Source organism: Glycine max, chromosome 1, assembly GCF_000004515.6.
Source record: "Glycine max cultivar Williams 82 chromosome 1, Glycine_max_v4.0, whole genome shotgun sequence".
In the NCBI taxonomy this organism is placed as follows: Eukaryota; Viridiplantae; Streptophyta; class Magnoliopsida; order Fabales; family Fabaceae; genus Glycine; species Glycine max.
The window spans coordinates 32,207,359-32,225,171 of record NC_016088.4 but is presented as its reverse complement, the minus strand read 5'-3'; positions in this window follow the sequence as shown (position 1 = coordinate 32,225,171).

Genomic DNA, 17,813 nt, shown 5'->3' with positions numbered 1-17,813 from the left:
CCTTCGACTTGTCGTCCCAATTGCGAACCTTGGCTTCTGCTCTTCCTTCCCACGACACTTTTCCTTATGTCCACTTGCGTGGGTTTATAGCCTAATCCAAACTTCCCGCAGTTTCCTCTGGTGCTTACCAGGTTGGTTCTGCTGCCCTTGTTCTTGCCTAAACCCATTCCGGGCTCGTAGCCATACCCCAACATTACCCGGGCCACCATCATTGTTGTATCGAATAGGCAAGGTTGCCCAGAGAGGGAATCTACGGAGGCAATGCTTACTACCTCAAAGGATTGGAAGGCCATTTCCAATGACTCCTTCGCGGCTTCCACATATGGCATAGAGGATGGGCAACTTACCAATATGTCCTCCTCCCCCGATACAATGACCAAATGCCCCTCCACTACGAACTTCAGTTTTTGGTGGACTGTAGAGGGAAAGACTCCAACCGAGTGGATCCACGGGTGTCCCAAAAGACAGTTGTAAGCCGGGTTAATATCCATTACTTGGAACGTAACCTGACAAGTATGGGGGCCTATCTGCACAGGGAGGTCAATCTCTCCCCTCACCTCTCGGCGGCTTCCGTTGAAGGCACGGACCACCATGGAACTTGGCCTTTGATGGGAAGCGTTAAACGGAAATTTCTCCAACGTGCTTTTGGGCATCACGTTTAAATTGGAACCGTTATCGATGAGTACCTTGGCCACGACGTGGTCCATGCATTTGACTGACACATGGAAAGCCCTGTTATGCCCTCTCCCCTCGGCGGGGATTTCTTCTTCAGCAAAGGCGAGATAGTCGTTGGCGGTGATGTTATTGACGAGTCCCCCAAAGCCTTCTACGGAGATGTCTCGAGCTACATGAGCTTCGTTCAAGACCTTTAATAGCAAAGCCCGATGAGGCTCAAAGCTTATGAGCAGTTCCAAAAGAGAGACTCTGGCCGGGGTTTTGTTGAGCTGCTCGATGACCTTGAACTCGCTTTGCTGAATAATGCGGAGGAACTCGCCTGCCTCCTCTAGCAATACTTCTTTCTTGCCACAGCCATCCTTTTTCTCTGAAAAACCTTTCACTGAAATATTCTCGTTTGGAGCGGGGATCACTTTGTCATTTTGTTCTTCCGCTATCTTTGCCTTCCCTTTAACGCTTGCGGGTTGTGTCGGCAGGTCAGGGGGCGCGAACACACGACCGCTGCGGGTCACGCTGCTCAGCCCCCTGATATTGGTTATCTTGGCCGACAACGAGCTGATGTCAGTGGCTTCTTCCTTCCTTTTGCTTGGAGGCGCATACCTCCACGGAACTGCGTGGCTGTTTTGTAGGGGAATGGAACAGGTCTAACTACTGAGGGGTACTGGAGCATTTGGGGAGCTGCGTCTCTAGTGAAATATATCACTAAAGGCTTAGGCTTTCCAAAACTTCCCTCATCTGCGGACTGCATACATATATGCTGCTCTTCACTCCCCTCATCGCCGACTTCCAGTCGGCCTCAGTCTATCATCTGTTGCAACAAGTCCTCCACTGCTAAACATGTTTCCATGTTATGTAGCTCGCCAGGATGCATCAAACAGGAATCTTCCCCGTGCCCACCGCGGGGAAATACGCCCCCCTTTTGTAGGGCCTCCTAGATAAACCTCCTGGGGGTCGTCACGTCCTTCAAAGGCTTGGACCTGCGCGGCCTACCCGACTCGACGGCATTAACTGCTCCCCCTCCATGATTGGCGAGCGGGTTCGTTTTCACGTTGGGCTGGTCCTCTTGAAACGTCAGCCATCCGGCGTCTATTAAATGTTGGACCTTGTATTTAAGGGCCAGACAGCGTTCGGTGGAGTGGCCCTGGGTTTTCCCATGGTATGCACAGGTTGCGTCAGGGTTATACCACTTTGGGGAAGGAGGCTGGTAGATCTTCCCGGGAGATATCACAGCCATCTCGTTGGCGATGAGGGATGGCAAGAGGTCTTCGTACGTCATTGGGATCGGGGTGAATTCTGGAGTTGGCCTCGGGGCAAAGTTCCTTATTGCGTTGGAACCGGCACCAAAGTGGGCATTGCCGGCCGGGTGAGTCGGGGTTGGAGACGGAGCTTGGGGGGCCTCCCTCTCGATGGGCATGGGCGCCCTAGCTTGTACAGGTGCTGAGTTGGGAGAGTCCTTGGTGCGAGCTGAGAAGCACGGGTGATGTTGCGCGTACTGATGGGTACCGTGAGAGGTTTGCGGTGGCTTGATCCATGCGGGCGTTGAAGTGACGACATGGGTATCTCCTTCCTTCCTTTTTGCCCCAGTTGCTCCAATCCTCCTAGTGTTGGTACTTGTTGAGGAGACGTAATCGAACTTGCCTCTCTTCAAACCTACTTCAATTCTTTCCCCGACGAATACCAAATCTGCGAAGCTGGAGGGCATGTAGCCCACTAATTTCTCATAGTAAAACACTGGCAAGGTGTCTACCATCATGGTAATCATTTCCCTTTCGACCATGGGAGGGGCCACTTGTGCTGCCAGGTCCCTCCACCGCTGAGCGTACTCTTTAAAGGACTCACTTTCCTTTTTAACCATGTTCTGCAGCTGAGTCCGATCGGGAGCCATATCGGAATTGTACTAATATTTCCTAAGGAAGGCAGTAATCAGATCCTTCCAAGTGCGGATGCGGGAAGCTTCCAGATTAGTGTACCAAATGACCGCGGCTCCAGCCAAGCTATCTTGGAAAAAGTGCATCAACAGTTTTTCATCCCTAGAATGCGCCCCCATCTTGCGACAATACATCTTGAGATGGTTCTTAGGACAAGTCGTCCCTTTGTACCTGTCGAAATCAGGTACCTTGAATTTTGGAGGGATGACGACGTCTGGTACTAAGCAAAGATTCTTCATGTCCGCGAACGGGTAGTCACCAAAGCCTTCAACAGCTCTCAATCTCTCTTCGATGAGATCGAGTTTCCTTTTTTCTTCCACTGCCGGGGGCGGTCCTTCTGTGGACAAGAATATTGGCTGTGCTGGGAGGTTTTGAGGTTCTCCCGTGAGGTTGAGCTGAGGTAGTGTGTTGGGTGCCGGCCCCTCGACGGGGACCGGGGGGTAGAAATCGATGTCTCTTAGGGCATACTCTCTACGATCCTCGTGAACCTCGTCCGACTGTCGAGGAGGCTCCCCTTCAAGGATGAGGGAAGGGACATGACCTGCATCATCACGCATGACTGGTGGCGTGTAATTAGGTGGTAATCCATAAGGGTAAGCCACTCAGTTGTATCCCAAATGGAGGTTACTGATGTGCCCCAGTGTGCTTCTTTCTCGTCCTACCACGTTTGGGAGAGGATGGTGCGCGATAGCTGGGAGAGTTGGGTCTGCTTCGGCAGCCAAACTAATAGTGGCAGCAGTGGCCACGTTATTCTCCATGAGTTGTCTCATTCCTAACATGGCATCCATCATGGAAGCCATTTGCTCCTTCAAAGCCAACATGTCAGCTTTCATCTGTTCCTGTATCTCCTATTGGTCACCCATCATCCTAGATTTGGATCTGGTGCGATAGGGATGCCTTGGGGCGCGTTTAGTTATGGCGTTTTTCCTAAAAAAACCAAACGTGAGGAGTACGTAAAAAAAATGGATGCATGCTAGAGATAAAATGCGGGAGTGATTTGATTCGCACTGATTTTTGGAGTAAAAACGTGGGATAAACTCATTTTATTCAGAAAGTTATAAAAGATCTGAGTGACAATACAAACTTCCTAGCGGTTTCTAATTATATGATCCATTAAGTCTATCATATGCTGACAATAGCTGAGAAGTCCGTGGATCTCCTCGGGGGCGGAGTAGGTGTCCGCCATTGCTTTGGCCTTGGCTAGCAATCGGGGAGGTTCTTGACTCCCGTTCAAAGTAAGAGCAAATCGGTCCATCCACATTGTTGCCTCTTGATGTAACGAGTCGATCACCCTTCCTCTAGCCTCCTTTTCTGCGTACACTCGGGCATACTCGCCCGCCACTTTGTGCTCGTGGGCCATGGCTAGATTTAATTCTTCTTGGTACTTGCTGATGATAGCTAACATGTTGGTCTCTGTCTCACATAAACGCTGAGACAAGCTTCTCTTGGACCTTAGGCAAACCTTCAACTCATCCTTCAAGATCAAACTGTCTACTCGTGATTGGTTCCTTTCCTCTCTCCGGAGCTTAAGCTCATTGTTACTGCCCCACAGAGCCACTCGGAATTTGTTCCGGCCGTGTTCTTCCCTACGAGCCTTTTGGTCTCTTGTTCCAAGGCCTTGGTGGTAGCTATATTTACATCTCTCAGTTCGGCATTCTCCTTTTGGATCTTAAGAGCTGCTGATTTGAACCTTTCTTTGACTATTTGGGCTTGCTCGAGTTTTGCCCTAAGGGCCTGCACCTCTTCGTCTTCCTCCGATGCCTCAACTTTCTCCCCTTTGGTGGTTCTCAAACTCGGGAGCCAATCCAAACCTTGCATATGGGCTTTCAACCACTTACAGTAGCCGCCGATGGGCCCGTTGTTACAGCCTCTGAGTTCTTTGTCCTTCTTTTGCACCATCTCCCACGCCTTGCGAACCTTTTGAAGTGCCTCCACGTTGGTCTTATTGAAACCTCGTGCAATAATAGGTGCGAGCTCTTCCTCTAGTGGTGCCCCTCTCATAGGGTAGCCAAGTTGTCTTATAGCAAGAATGGGATTGTAATTGATGCAACCCCTGGTCCCCATCAAGGGAACATTTGGAAATCCTCCGCACGAAATAAGAATCCCGATTCTTCCTTCTTTCCATCGAGGGAACCAGTTAACAGATGCCCCTTCTTTGCTTGCTAAGAGTTGATCCCAATTTGCCCCTCTCTCCTCTGTGCATGAACGGTGGCTTTCTAGCGGACAAGCATGCCTCACGTGTTGGCAAAAAAGGTGTGAAACCAACCATACATAGAGGGCCGGAGTACAACAAACAATCCTTGTACTGCTCTTCTCACATCTTCGGTCGAAGGTGGCATATAGATCAGCTAGTATAGCGACAACCGGGCTTTCCTTGCGGTCATGATAGGCGAGAAAAACGTCGATCGCTGCCAGGTCCACCAACCCATCCACATTTGGAAAGAGGACCCCTCCGAAAATCAAAAGTGTGAGGATGTCTATGAACGAGGCCCATTCGCCTCTACCTGCCAAGATTCTTGCTTTTGCCTCCAAACATTTTCTCGGTATTCCAACCACCCCATTTTCGACTTGCTTTCTGTGGTCTAATTCCTGCGCCGAGATTTGGACTATCTTAGAAATTCTAGCTAAAGAGGGATAGAACCCTGAGAAGAGGTATGGTTTCCTTCCCCCTAGAGGATATCCTAGGATCTCTTCAAATTCTTCCACCATGGGTGATAGCTGGAAGTCCCCAAAGGTGAAGCACCTCAACGGCTGGTCATAATACTGGGCGAGCGATGCAGTGGCCTCCGTGGAGACTTCTGCCATGGATAGGTCCCAGATTTTACCGTAAGCTTTGCGAAACACTTGTCGCTGGAGCTGACCCATCAATTTCCCTATCTCTCTTAGGCTGGTGATCCCTAGGCTCTTGACCTTGACTTGATAGAACCTCTTTTTAAGCGAAGGCGTTTGACTTGACCCCATGTTTTACTAAAGTGAAACAAAACCCAGTGCGAATCAAAACTCCGACATCTATCATGGGTGGAATGGATGAATGCATGAAGAAATGCATATGACACAGATGCAATTTTATGAATACGGGAGCCCGAGAAATTGTCCCCTTCTTAGATACAACGTTTGGGCAGATTGGCGCCCGACGTATGTATTTAAGAAGGCGACACGGACCCTCCGTTGGTTTGCCAAAGTGAGGGGATCAAGACGGAACCCGTGCATGATGCATATGCGAAAGGTATAACACGGGGATGTACATAGTACGACAATATCCACAAGCAAATATATTCAAAGGGGTACACGACATTTAGGACTACATGCATGGCAGTGTAAAAAGTGGCACGCAACGTGTTTGCTTCGTGCCCCCATTTTAGGGACCTACATGGGAGGGAGCTAAAAGGGATTTTAGTGATAATTCCCAAGGTGGTCATATCTCTCTTGATGGTCTCTAGAGGTATCATCCCCTTCGAAGAACATATTGCGGCAGTAGGGATTACTAGAAACAATATGTTATCAAAGAGAAAAACTCTAGATGAGGATTCACTGTAATCAAGCAAGTCGGAGACCTAGCATGACCACAAATTCACCTCCACTCCTTATGTTCCCATGGACCTGGGTATAGGGCCCCTTTTCAACTCACCGTGTGTGCAAATAGTGTTGGTGTTTGTGTGCATCAAATGAATAAATATTTACCTCATGCATACATTTTAAAACACATTAAAAGCATCAAAAGAGTTTATATATACAAGAACATAAAAAAGAAAAGAAAAAGAAAAAGAACAAAAGGGAAGTCATAGTAAGGAAAGCACACTGATTGATTGGCCTAACTCTCTAACAAATGTCCCCAGTGGAGTCGCCAACTGTCGCAACCTACCCTTCGGTAGGAGGGCGACGCGAGACTCACCGGCACATCTTCCTAGGAAGGAAAACGCGCAGAGTCGCCACCAACGTTTATTTGAGGAAAACGTCGGAAAAACCGGAAAAGGGGTGATCTACGAACTTTAAGTGTGAATGGTTCGGGAGTTGTATTTACGCACGGGGAAGGTATTAGCACCCCACGCATCCATCACAAAGGACGGAAGCCTTTAATCAAATGTGCAAATATGACTTCAATTTGTTTTATCTTCCCTTTTTTACGCTTTTTATGTCTTTTATGCCTTTTATATTTTTTTATCTTTTTGTGGTCGACAAGGGTGTTTCCCTTGCTCCTACGTATTCCTCAATTGTGATAAGGAAATCAGACCTACGTAGTTCTTTCAGAACTAAACGTTGGTTAAGTTGTTTTTATCTTTTTTTGTGAGATATATTTTGATTGAATAAAAGGTCATTTAAGGCATTGGACCATTAAACGATCGTTCGATTCTTTTGAAAGGAGAGAAAACATTAAGGCATTGGACCATTAATGATCTTTTGGTTTTTTGAAAGAGGTGACAAAGCTATGTGTTGATTTTAGGCTCTTGAAAAATCCACGTTTAACCAATAAAAGCGAAAAGGACCATTTCAAGGCATTGGACCTTAAAAAATGGTTTTAGGTGATGACAAAAGCATGATTTATGAATTGATTTTAGCCTTAATTTCACTTTGGTTATTAGTCAATTCGATTAAGAAAGAAAATCCCAAAGAAAAAACGTCCGGTTGATTTTTTTTTATTATTTTATTTAAAGATATTTTTTATTATTATATTATTATTTTGCCTCTTTTTGGTTTTAAACGTGGTTACGGCGTGAAAGATTGGTCGGATTTTATTCTAACAGAAATTAAAAGATGTTACAACTCAAATGATCAATGGAAATTTATTTTATTTTTGATTAGGAGAGAAAACGACTTAAATAAATGACTAAAGCACGTCAAAAGGGGGTACGGAAAGCAAACGAAATAAAAATAAAAGCATGCGAAACAAATGGGGACCACTAAGGGTACATAGAATGAATTGAAAGGTTCAATTTCGGGAACTTACCGGTTGAAGACCAAAAAATGACGAAGAACGAACGAAGAACGATGAAGAACGGTGGAAAATCTTCACGAAATCATCCACGGAAACGTCTCGGAAGCGTTATGGAAGCGCCTCGGCTTGGATTTTCTTCACGGAAACAATTTTTCTCACTAATTTTAAGTGAATCTCAGATACCAGAAGGGTTGAACCAATTTGTTCTGCCCTCCTTCCCCTATTTATAGGGGAAAAGAGGGAGGTGGTTGCCGCCCTGCTCGTCCAGGCAAGCTCAACTCGCCCAAGTGAGCTGGGTTGCTTCCACCAGAAGGCACCGCCTTCTGTTGGAACATCCTGGAAGGCCCAAGTGGGCCTGATTGCTATTTGCACACCCATGTTTACTAAATACACCCCCTCTACCCTTTTTTGCTGATTCTTTTTTCGTAACGTTATGGAACTTTACGAATTACGTAACGATACTTGTTTTCTTTCCGTAATGTCACGAAACCTTACAGATTACGCAATCGTTCCCTCTTTGGCTTCTTGAATGTTACGGAACTTTATGGATTGCGCATTGACGCTTCCTTTCGACTCCGAACATGTCGCAAAACTTCACGGATTGCCTAACAATGGGTGTCAAGTACCTCGAAGTGGTCAAGCAAAGGTCGCATCCCAACCAACAGATGGTCCCCGGACGAAATTAGGGTATGACACTTACCAAGGTGATATTGTGTAACTCTCTCTCCAACCTTCTAGGGTCCTCTACTTCAAGAAATCTCAAACCCATATCTTCTTCCTAGTTTGTTTTTTGTGTAGGCGCAAACACCTCCATCACTTTGCCCTACTTAAAGAAAACCTTCTAAAGATAAAATATTTGATAAAAATCTCAGATGTTAGAGAAGTGGTAGCTGGTTACTTCTCCTTGGAACGCCTCCTTACGTTTCCTCCATTCCATCCTCCCCTTCTTTATGTCCATTCCATCATCCCCTTCTTTTTGTTGAGCACTCTCCATCCCAGGATTTTTACCAATATACACACTCTCTCCAAGAAAATCCCAATCTACCCTAGTTCTAGTTTGACTTTTATTTTTCAAATTACACCATTTGTATGTGACATTGAGAAGTCGGGATTTGCCAACCCAACTTCTAAACAGTCCTTTTTTTAATAATTTAAATTTTATTTTTAATTTTAAATTTATGTTTTAGTTTAAATTATTAAAATATCTTAAATTTAAACTTCCATACTTTTTTATTTTAAATATTATATTATATAAAAAATATTTTTAATTGATTTTAAAATTAATTATGTATTATAATAATTTTTATTTGTTTAAGAAAATGATTTTATTAAATATAATTTTTTTCTTATATTATTTAATTTTTAAAAGTTGATAGTAGACTTTGTTTGATGATATTTAATTTATACAAGACTTTTTAAATTTTATTTTTTTAAAATATGTTTTATAAAGAACACAATGAACATATAGTTATCGCAATTTAATTATATTTTATGAAGAAAGTAAAACTCTCAAATAATAATTGAAAATAATAAAATAAAATTGAAGCATAATAAACGGAACATAATAAAACAAAAATAACACAATGTACTAACAATAACAATTTCAACATGAAAATGACAAAAGTAATCTTAGTTTGAAAGGTGTTGTACAACAGACATCTCTTATTCCCATAGTTGCATTATTGGTTTGTTAAAAATAACTAAAATTTCTATTAGACAAAAATGCTTCCAATAGTTGGATTCTATTAAACTTTTAACATGTATTCATTGGTTTTCAACTCTATTATTTGATACTCGATTAAATTTTCTGAATATTTTATAAGGTCTGGTTGTCGAAAGAATAATTGTCTGACCAGTTGTGATTCATGAATTCCATAAAGGGGAACCCCTATTGGCGCAACTTGCTTGATGACATCCTTGAGTTTTTCGATGCTACATCTCGAAGAAATTTGAAATCTTATTGGGTTTGTTCCAGTGAAGAAGTAACCCAAATAATCGCATTGTCGTGGTATCTTCTACTTGCTGTTGTAATACAACATTGCATCATGAGTAGGAGTAATGGTGGATCGAAGTAGGTTGAGTATACCACCGGGTGTTCTGTTGATGATATATAATAATTGTATAGGACCAGCATGTGAGTATTGCTCATTCCACATTAACATTGTGCAAACATCATCATCATTTCTCAATTGGAGAGAATGAAAAAAATATTGCTGACCTACATCTATGGATGGTTGTCGGTAGTATATTTCATCCACAAATTGGTCATTGGTTAGCCGAAGGGTGTTGTGAATTCTATTGTTCAATGTCTCAAAAGAACAATTTTCAAGAACTCACATCAATATTGGAGTAGGACATTGAAAATAAACACCAATTGGTTGTGAATGATTGATCCATTTAGAAAAATGAATGTTAATCTTGAGTTAGAAATGGTCTGAGTGTTTGTTTCTCCAGAGAATGTCATAGTATTGAGATTGAATATGGTTTGTGAAGGTATGTTGTGCGGAAGTGTGTGGCTATATTGAGGGAGTTTTGTGTTATTTATAGTTATTTGAAGCTTCACCCCATTGATGTTTATTGACACATGCATATTGTAATTTCACTTTTATCGATATAGTGCATAGTATTGTGAATTTTTTACTTTGATTTTATCCTACTACTTGGTGCACCAGACTGTCCATTATCACTTTGAGAATTGAATGCAAATTATGAGTTGTCAAATCAATGTTATTTTTGGTAGTGAAGCATCTATTGTTTTTTCATAGACTTGGGTAAATTGTAAAGTGTTGTCAATTTCGACTGTGATATTACCTTATTAATTGGTGCATCAGACCACCCATTATCACTTTGAGACTTGAATTTAAATTGTGAGTTGTCAAATCAATGTCAATTTTGTTGGTGAAACATCTATTGTTTTTTTAGAGACTTGGGTAAATTAGAAAGTGTTGTCAATTTCGACTATGATTTTACCCTATTACTTGGTGCACCAGACCGTCCATTATCACTTTGAGACTTGAATTGAAATTGTGAGTGTCAAATCAATGTCAGTTTTGTTGGTGAAAAATCCATTGTTTTTTCAGAGACTTGGGTAAATTGCAAAGTGTTATCAATTTCGACTGTGATTTTACCCTACTACATGGTGAGTTGTGAGTTGGAAATTCAATGTCAGTTGGGCTAGTGAAACATATATTATTTTTTCATAGACTTGGGTAAATTGCAAAGTGTTGTGAATTTCGACAGTAATTTTACGATGTTGCCTGGTGCACCAGGCGTCCATTATTATTACTTTCACACTTAAATTTAAATTGTGAGTTGGCAATTCAATGTCAGTTTTGTTGGGGATGCATATATTATTTTTTCAGAGACGTGTGTAAATTGTAAATTGTTGTCAATTTTGAATTTGATTTTACTCTGCTGTGTTGTGCTCCAAGCGTCCATTATTATTATTTTCAGACTTAAATTTAAATTGTGAGTTGTCAATTCATTGTCAATTTTTTGTAAATAATAGAGAGTTGATTAATTTGCATAGACTTACAAAAACAAGTGTATGCATTTTAGTGAGTTGTCATTTTATTTACCAAATTGTCAACATAAACTAAAACAAATGATTTATTTCATTAGCTAAATTGAGTACTACAAATAACAAACACAAAACGAAGTAGGCAATGTAAAATCACAATGACTTAATGTTAAAGCACTTAACACCGACATGGCACACCATTGGATAACCTCAAAGCGGAAACAACACACGTATCATCCCCAGATTACCAACTTTGTTTGAATATTGGTTCGTGAGAAAGAAACATGTTGCATCCTTTTAGACCGAAAGAGGAGTCACTATCACTACCATGGTCATTGACCCAAGAACTCTCGTATTCATATAACATGTCGTCAACATTGGAGGTTGAGTCATGTTGGTTGTTTGGTGGGTTATTGTTGTCACAAATTGTGGCAAATAACTCCACGAATGGTAGTGTTGGGTTGTTGTAAAAAATGTTGAACATTTGTCGAACGTCAACATCATCTCCCAAGATAAAACATGTGTACATATATGATTGTCTTGGCTCAAATATGGGGCATCAAAAGCAGAGTTCTTCGATATGTTGGTGCAGTTTAATGTCTATTTTTTGGTGAACAAGTTCAAGCAATTGTGTTACGGTTATGACCTTGTTGACCATGAAATTTTTGTGTTGTTACTAATAAAGGTGGTGCCCTCATTAGTGTTGTTGTAGTAAACACAAACATATGCAGCTAGGTGACACATTATTGTAAGGGTTGACATGAATATTTGAAAGTTCTACGAATGTCTTTAAATGGTAGTGGTATTTATAGAACTTTTTGATTGCAAGCAATTGTTTAGTCACATGTACTAGTAAATGCCATGTGAGTATGTCCAGCTCATACTTTTTTTATTTTTTTCTCGTAATTTGAGGTCTTTTTTTATGAAACTGTTACATGATATATTCTTTTTATTCCTTGACGTGAAGACTATGAAATAAACTTCCAATGGAAAATTTTAATGTACTAGACATAAATTTAAAAAATTGCATAAGATGATCACTTAAACATTGTTTTAAAAGTGGGAAACATAATTTTTTTTTATTCTTAATTTGAGGTTTTTTTTATAAAACTATTAAACAATATATTTTTTTGGATTCTTTGATGTGAGGACTATGAAATAAACTTACCACGGAAATTTTTAATGTATTGAACATAAATTTAAAAAATTCCATAAGATAACCACTTAAACATTGTTTTAAGGATGGGAAACATACTTTTTTTTTATTTTTTACTCTTAATTTGAAGTCTTTGTTGATAAAACTATTACACAATATTTTTTTTATTCTTTGACGTGAGCACTATGAAATAAACTTACTATGGAAATTTTTAATCTATTGGACATAAATTTAAAAAATTGAATAAGATGACCACTTAAACATTGTTTTAAGGGTGGGAAACATACTTTTTTTATTTTTTATTCTTAATTTGATGTCTTTTTTTATGAAATTGTTACACGGTATATATTTTTTATTCTTTGATGTGAGGACTATGAAATAAACTTCCCATGGAAATTTTAATGTATTGGACATAAATTTAAAAAATTGCATAAGATGACCACTTAAACATTGTTTTAAGGGTGGAAAACATACCTTTTTTTATTTTTCATTCATAATTTGAGGTCTTTTTTATGAAACTGTTACACGATATATTTTTTCTGGATTCTTTGATGTGAGGACTATGAAATAAACTTCCCATTGAAATTTTTAATGTATTGGACATAAATTTAAAAATTTTCATAAGATGACCACTTAAACATTGTTTTAAGGGTGAGAAACATGCTTTTTTTCATTTTTTTTAATCTTAATTTGAGGTCTTTTTTATGAAACTATTACATGATATATTTTTTTGGATTCACTGATGTGAGGACTATGAAATAAAATTCCCATGGAAATTTTAATGTATTGGAAATAAATTTAAAAAATTGCATAAGATGACTACTTAAACATTGTTTTAGGGGTGGGAAACATACTTTTTTTTATTTTTTGCTCTTAATTTGAGGTCTTTTTTATGAAACTGTTACATGATATTTTTTTTTTGGATTCTTTGATGTGAGGACTATAAAATAAACTTCCCATAGAAATTTTTAATGTATAGGAAAAATTTAAAAAATTTCATAAGATGACCACTTAAACATTATTTTAAGGGTGAAAAACATATTTTTTATTTTTTACTCTTAATTTGAGGTATTTTTTTATGAAACCATTACAGAGGTAGTTAAACATAGTTGATCCCATTATCACAACATTTTATAGTTCAATGACCAAGACGACGACTAGTCCCACAGGGCGATGGACGTCAATTATGTCGTGGATTTCTTCTTTCATGTATGACTGGTTCTCCCTCATGATGATGATGCTGTTGTTCTATGTCAGTGTATTCAGTGTGGGTTGTTGTAGCTAGAGAACTTTTTCCTTGCTCTCCAAACGAATATGGCGCATCGAATTGTTGTAAGGAAGCTAAATATGATGTCATAAAATTTGGTGTATTCAAATTGACACCAAATAAATTGGTCATCCATTCATGGCTAGTTGCATTGACTAACTTGCCAGTCTGGCAAAAAGTTTGATGAGCAGGTGAAGGAGTACAATACATTGACTAAGGATGTGGAATTTCAAAATGTGTTTGTTCAACACTTGCCCCTGCAACATTATAAGTAATTGTTATGCGTTGATCATTTAGTTGTTGTGCAATAGACAATACTAAAATATTGCTTTTCCTATACCATTCCATATACTCCGGTATATGTGTCACTATTCCTTCAACCCATTATCCAGTTAAAACATCATGGCATTTGTTTTTCCAGATATTAATCCACTCCGCATGATATTCCATCTAGTCACTATAATGATTGCCTCGCATGTCAGTCTAGTGAAGTCGATCAAGATTCATGGGATCAACAGGGATATCTTGTTGTAGTTCAAATTGTAGCTTGACCCGGTTTGTTTGATGTCATTCCATAATCGGAAAATAAATAATTGCACTACTTGCAGACCAAATCTCCATGTCTCTGTATACATGTCTCGGTAGGTGTTTTTCAAATTGTAGCTTGCTAACAATGCAACATTAATAAATGTTAATATGTACCATATTGATGGTGCAGTTCATGATAGTATTATACATCATGGCTCTCCATATGATCTATACGAGATCTATACCTGACCAAGTCACCATAAGGTGTGGCCCTATATTCTAATCTACCATCACTCCATCTAAAATGTAAAAGAAACAAAAATACTATTCATTATATGTTATAATGCGCGTCATTGAAATTAAAAATTTAGATTTCACTATATGTAAATAACCTTTTAGCGAGTGGATAAGTTGTTTCGGGTCGTGGAACTCTTGGTGCAATAAAAGGCATATGGTACCAAGCTCATGACTGCAATAGTATGGCACAACCACCCATAACTTTACCAACCTCCAATGATGTCTGACACGGTTCTCTGTACAGGTTTGCTAAACAAGCAAAACCCCAACTATATTTTTTTATGTTGTTGAAATCACGTAATAGGTTCAAATACATTAGATGAACACTATTTCCATATTTATCAGGGATTAAAGCACCATCAATCATGTACATTATGTAAGTTCTACACCAGCATTGTAGTTGGTGTATTGTTCATTCTTCAAGCAATGGTGCACGCAAGATGCTAAGCAACCATGTTAGCTTCAGTGCAACTCCCTTACATGCATTTCCATATTTATCAAGAATTAAAGCACCATCAATCATGTACATTATGTAAGTTCTACACCAGCATTGAAGTTGGTGTATTGTTCATTCTTCAAGCAATGGTGCACGCAAGATGCTAAGCAACCATGTTAGCTTCAGTGCAACTCCCTTACATGCATTTCCATATTTATCAGGAATTAAAGCACCATCAATCATGTACATTATGTAAGTTCTACAATATGTTGGAACCCAGTAGAAGATAATAATGGTATAATTTGTGGTTCTGGTTCAGATATTGTATGGTAATATGAAGTGATTAAGTCGTCAATCATGGTACGTGAACGATGAACATGTTGATGATGCAATAGAGGTTTATGAGCCATGACAACGATGTTAAATGGTAAACCGGGTACAAATGATATAAAATTTGAAGTTGAGTGATGAAAATATGGTATTAACATGCATCTCCCATCTATTTATAATATAAACTATGTCCAGATTCCAAAGCATAATTACACTTAATCTCATTTTAAAGCATCAAGATTCCAAAGCACATTTACAATTTGTCTCATTGTAAGGCCTTGAGATTCAAAAGCACATTAACACAATTGTGCTAGTGTCATGCATCGAGATTCCAATTCACGTGAACCATGGACCCATGATTGATTGTATATATAAATGCACCGTAGCACCAAAGACTTTGCACAGTTGCATCAAATCAAATTGTGAGAGTAAACAGAGAAAGCAAGCAAAATGAGGTCAGAGCCAATTTGTGTGTATGTTTATATCTGGTGAAATCATTTGAAGTTTAAGTACAAATGCAGTTTTCAGAGGTGACAAGACTAAATTGTTACTGTTGAATCCAATAATGATGTTGTCAAACATAATCACCGTAATACAATCATCAATTAGAGATAATGATGTTACGCCTATAATTACTGCACTTTGGTATCATTGTCCTGTATATCAATTCAATGGTCAAGTTCAATATAGAGCAATTCAAATTATTAACAAAGAAGGTGTTTCGTGCATGTTTGACACATTTACGAATATGGCAAGTGTAATATGTATAGAACTTAAAGTTGATGTTCATAATTCATTATCACATTCTCAAGTTAATGACCTAAGTTGGGCCAAGATGGAGCAGAAGCTACACATTTCCCTAAAATTAGAATGAATAATTTAACATATTTTGTTGTTGTATTACGTTTTAAGTTTTTCTAAGTCTTTATTATGTATTTGTAGTTGTTCCATGCTTTGAAGTTGTTTTTTTCAATTTACTTCAATAATAATAGCCTACATGCATGATTGCATAGATGCGAAATAGTGTCGTACCTAACCCTCACATTCACCGAGAACCACATTAATGTGCAGTGTTGCACATTGTTTACTCCCATGCACTGGGAACCAAATTAATGTGGTTCTCAATAATCCGCGTGGGCTTGGCGCCCGATGCGGAACACTACGGTCAACACTCATGATGCAATAGACATTCTATCGCCTTTAATGCGCGCTGCTTCACATTATTCACTCACATGCACCGATAACCCCATTAATGTGATTCCCAATAATCTGCATGGGTTCCGTGCATGATGCAGAACAGTGCGGTCAACAGTTATTGTTGGATCTAGTGGCCTCAGAATAATTAAGAAGGGGGGGTTGAATTAATTATTAACGAACCTTTACTAATTAAAAATCTATCCTTCTTAATATTACCAAAAGTAAAAGCAATAATTAAAGTGCACAGTGGAAATTAAAAGAGTAGGAAAGAAGAAGACAAACACAAGAGATTTATACTGGTTCGGCAACAACCCGTGTCTACATCCAGTCCCCAAACGACCTGCGGTCCTTGAGATTTCTTTTCAACCTTATAAAAATACTTTTACAAGCAAAGATCCACAAGGGATGTACCCTCCCTTGTTCTCTTTGAACAACCTAGTGGATGTACCCTCCACTAGAACTGATCCACAAGAGATGTACCCTCTCTTGTTCTCAGTCGCAACAACCCAAGTAGATGTACCCTCTACTTGTACCACAAAGGATGTACCCTCCAATGTGTTAAGACAAAGTTCTCAGGCGGTTAGTCCTTTGAAATCTTTTGTTTATGGGAAAGGGAAGAATCAAAAGAATTCTCAGACTGTGTCGTTTTGAATTCTTTGACAAGGGAGAAGGGAGACACAAAAGAATTTAGGCGGTTAGTCCTTTGTTCTTTTGGAAAAGGGAGAAGAGAGACACAAAAAGAATTCAGGCGGTTAGTCCTTGGCGAATTCTTTTTGGCAAAGGGAGAAGGGAATGAAAAAGATGAATAGCACAAGTTTTTGAACAATGAACTTTTCTTGGAAGAGAAAGTTTTGAACAAAAACTTTTAGAAAGATGAAGAGAAGATAAAACCAGAAAGTTCTGAAAGAAATGAAAGAAGATGTTGAAAGATAAATTGAAAGATAGAATGATTGAAAGAGATGATTGATATGAAAATTTTTGTTTCATGCCAAGGTCACATATTTATAGTTTCTTGATAACTCAAGTCAAAACTTGTAACTCTTGGCAATTCCTTTAAAAATAATCACTTAAAAAGATATGACTTTTGAAATAATCTTCAGAAACAAGTCACTTGAAAAAATGTGACTTTTGGAAATGAATTTTTTGAAAACAGTCACTGGTAATCGATTATCATAAAGGTGTAATCGATTACACATCAATAGATGTGACTCTTAATTTTGAATTTTGAAAATCTTAATGTTTTAAAACCACTGGTAATCGATTACTATAATATGGTAATTGATTACCAGAGAGTAAAACTCTTTGGTAATGATTTTGTGAAAACTTCTTGTGCTACTCAATGTTTTGAAAAACTTTTTAATACTTATCTTGATTAAGTCTTCTCTTGATTCTTGAATCTTTGAGTCTTGAATCTTGATCTTGATTATTCTTGAATCTTGAATCTTCTTGATGAAACTTTCTCTTGATTCTTGAATTGTTCTTGACTCAATCTTGAAATCATTCTCATGGGCTTTTTGTCATCATCTTTGTTATCATCAAAACACCT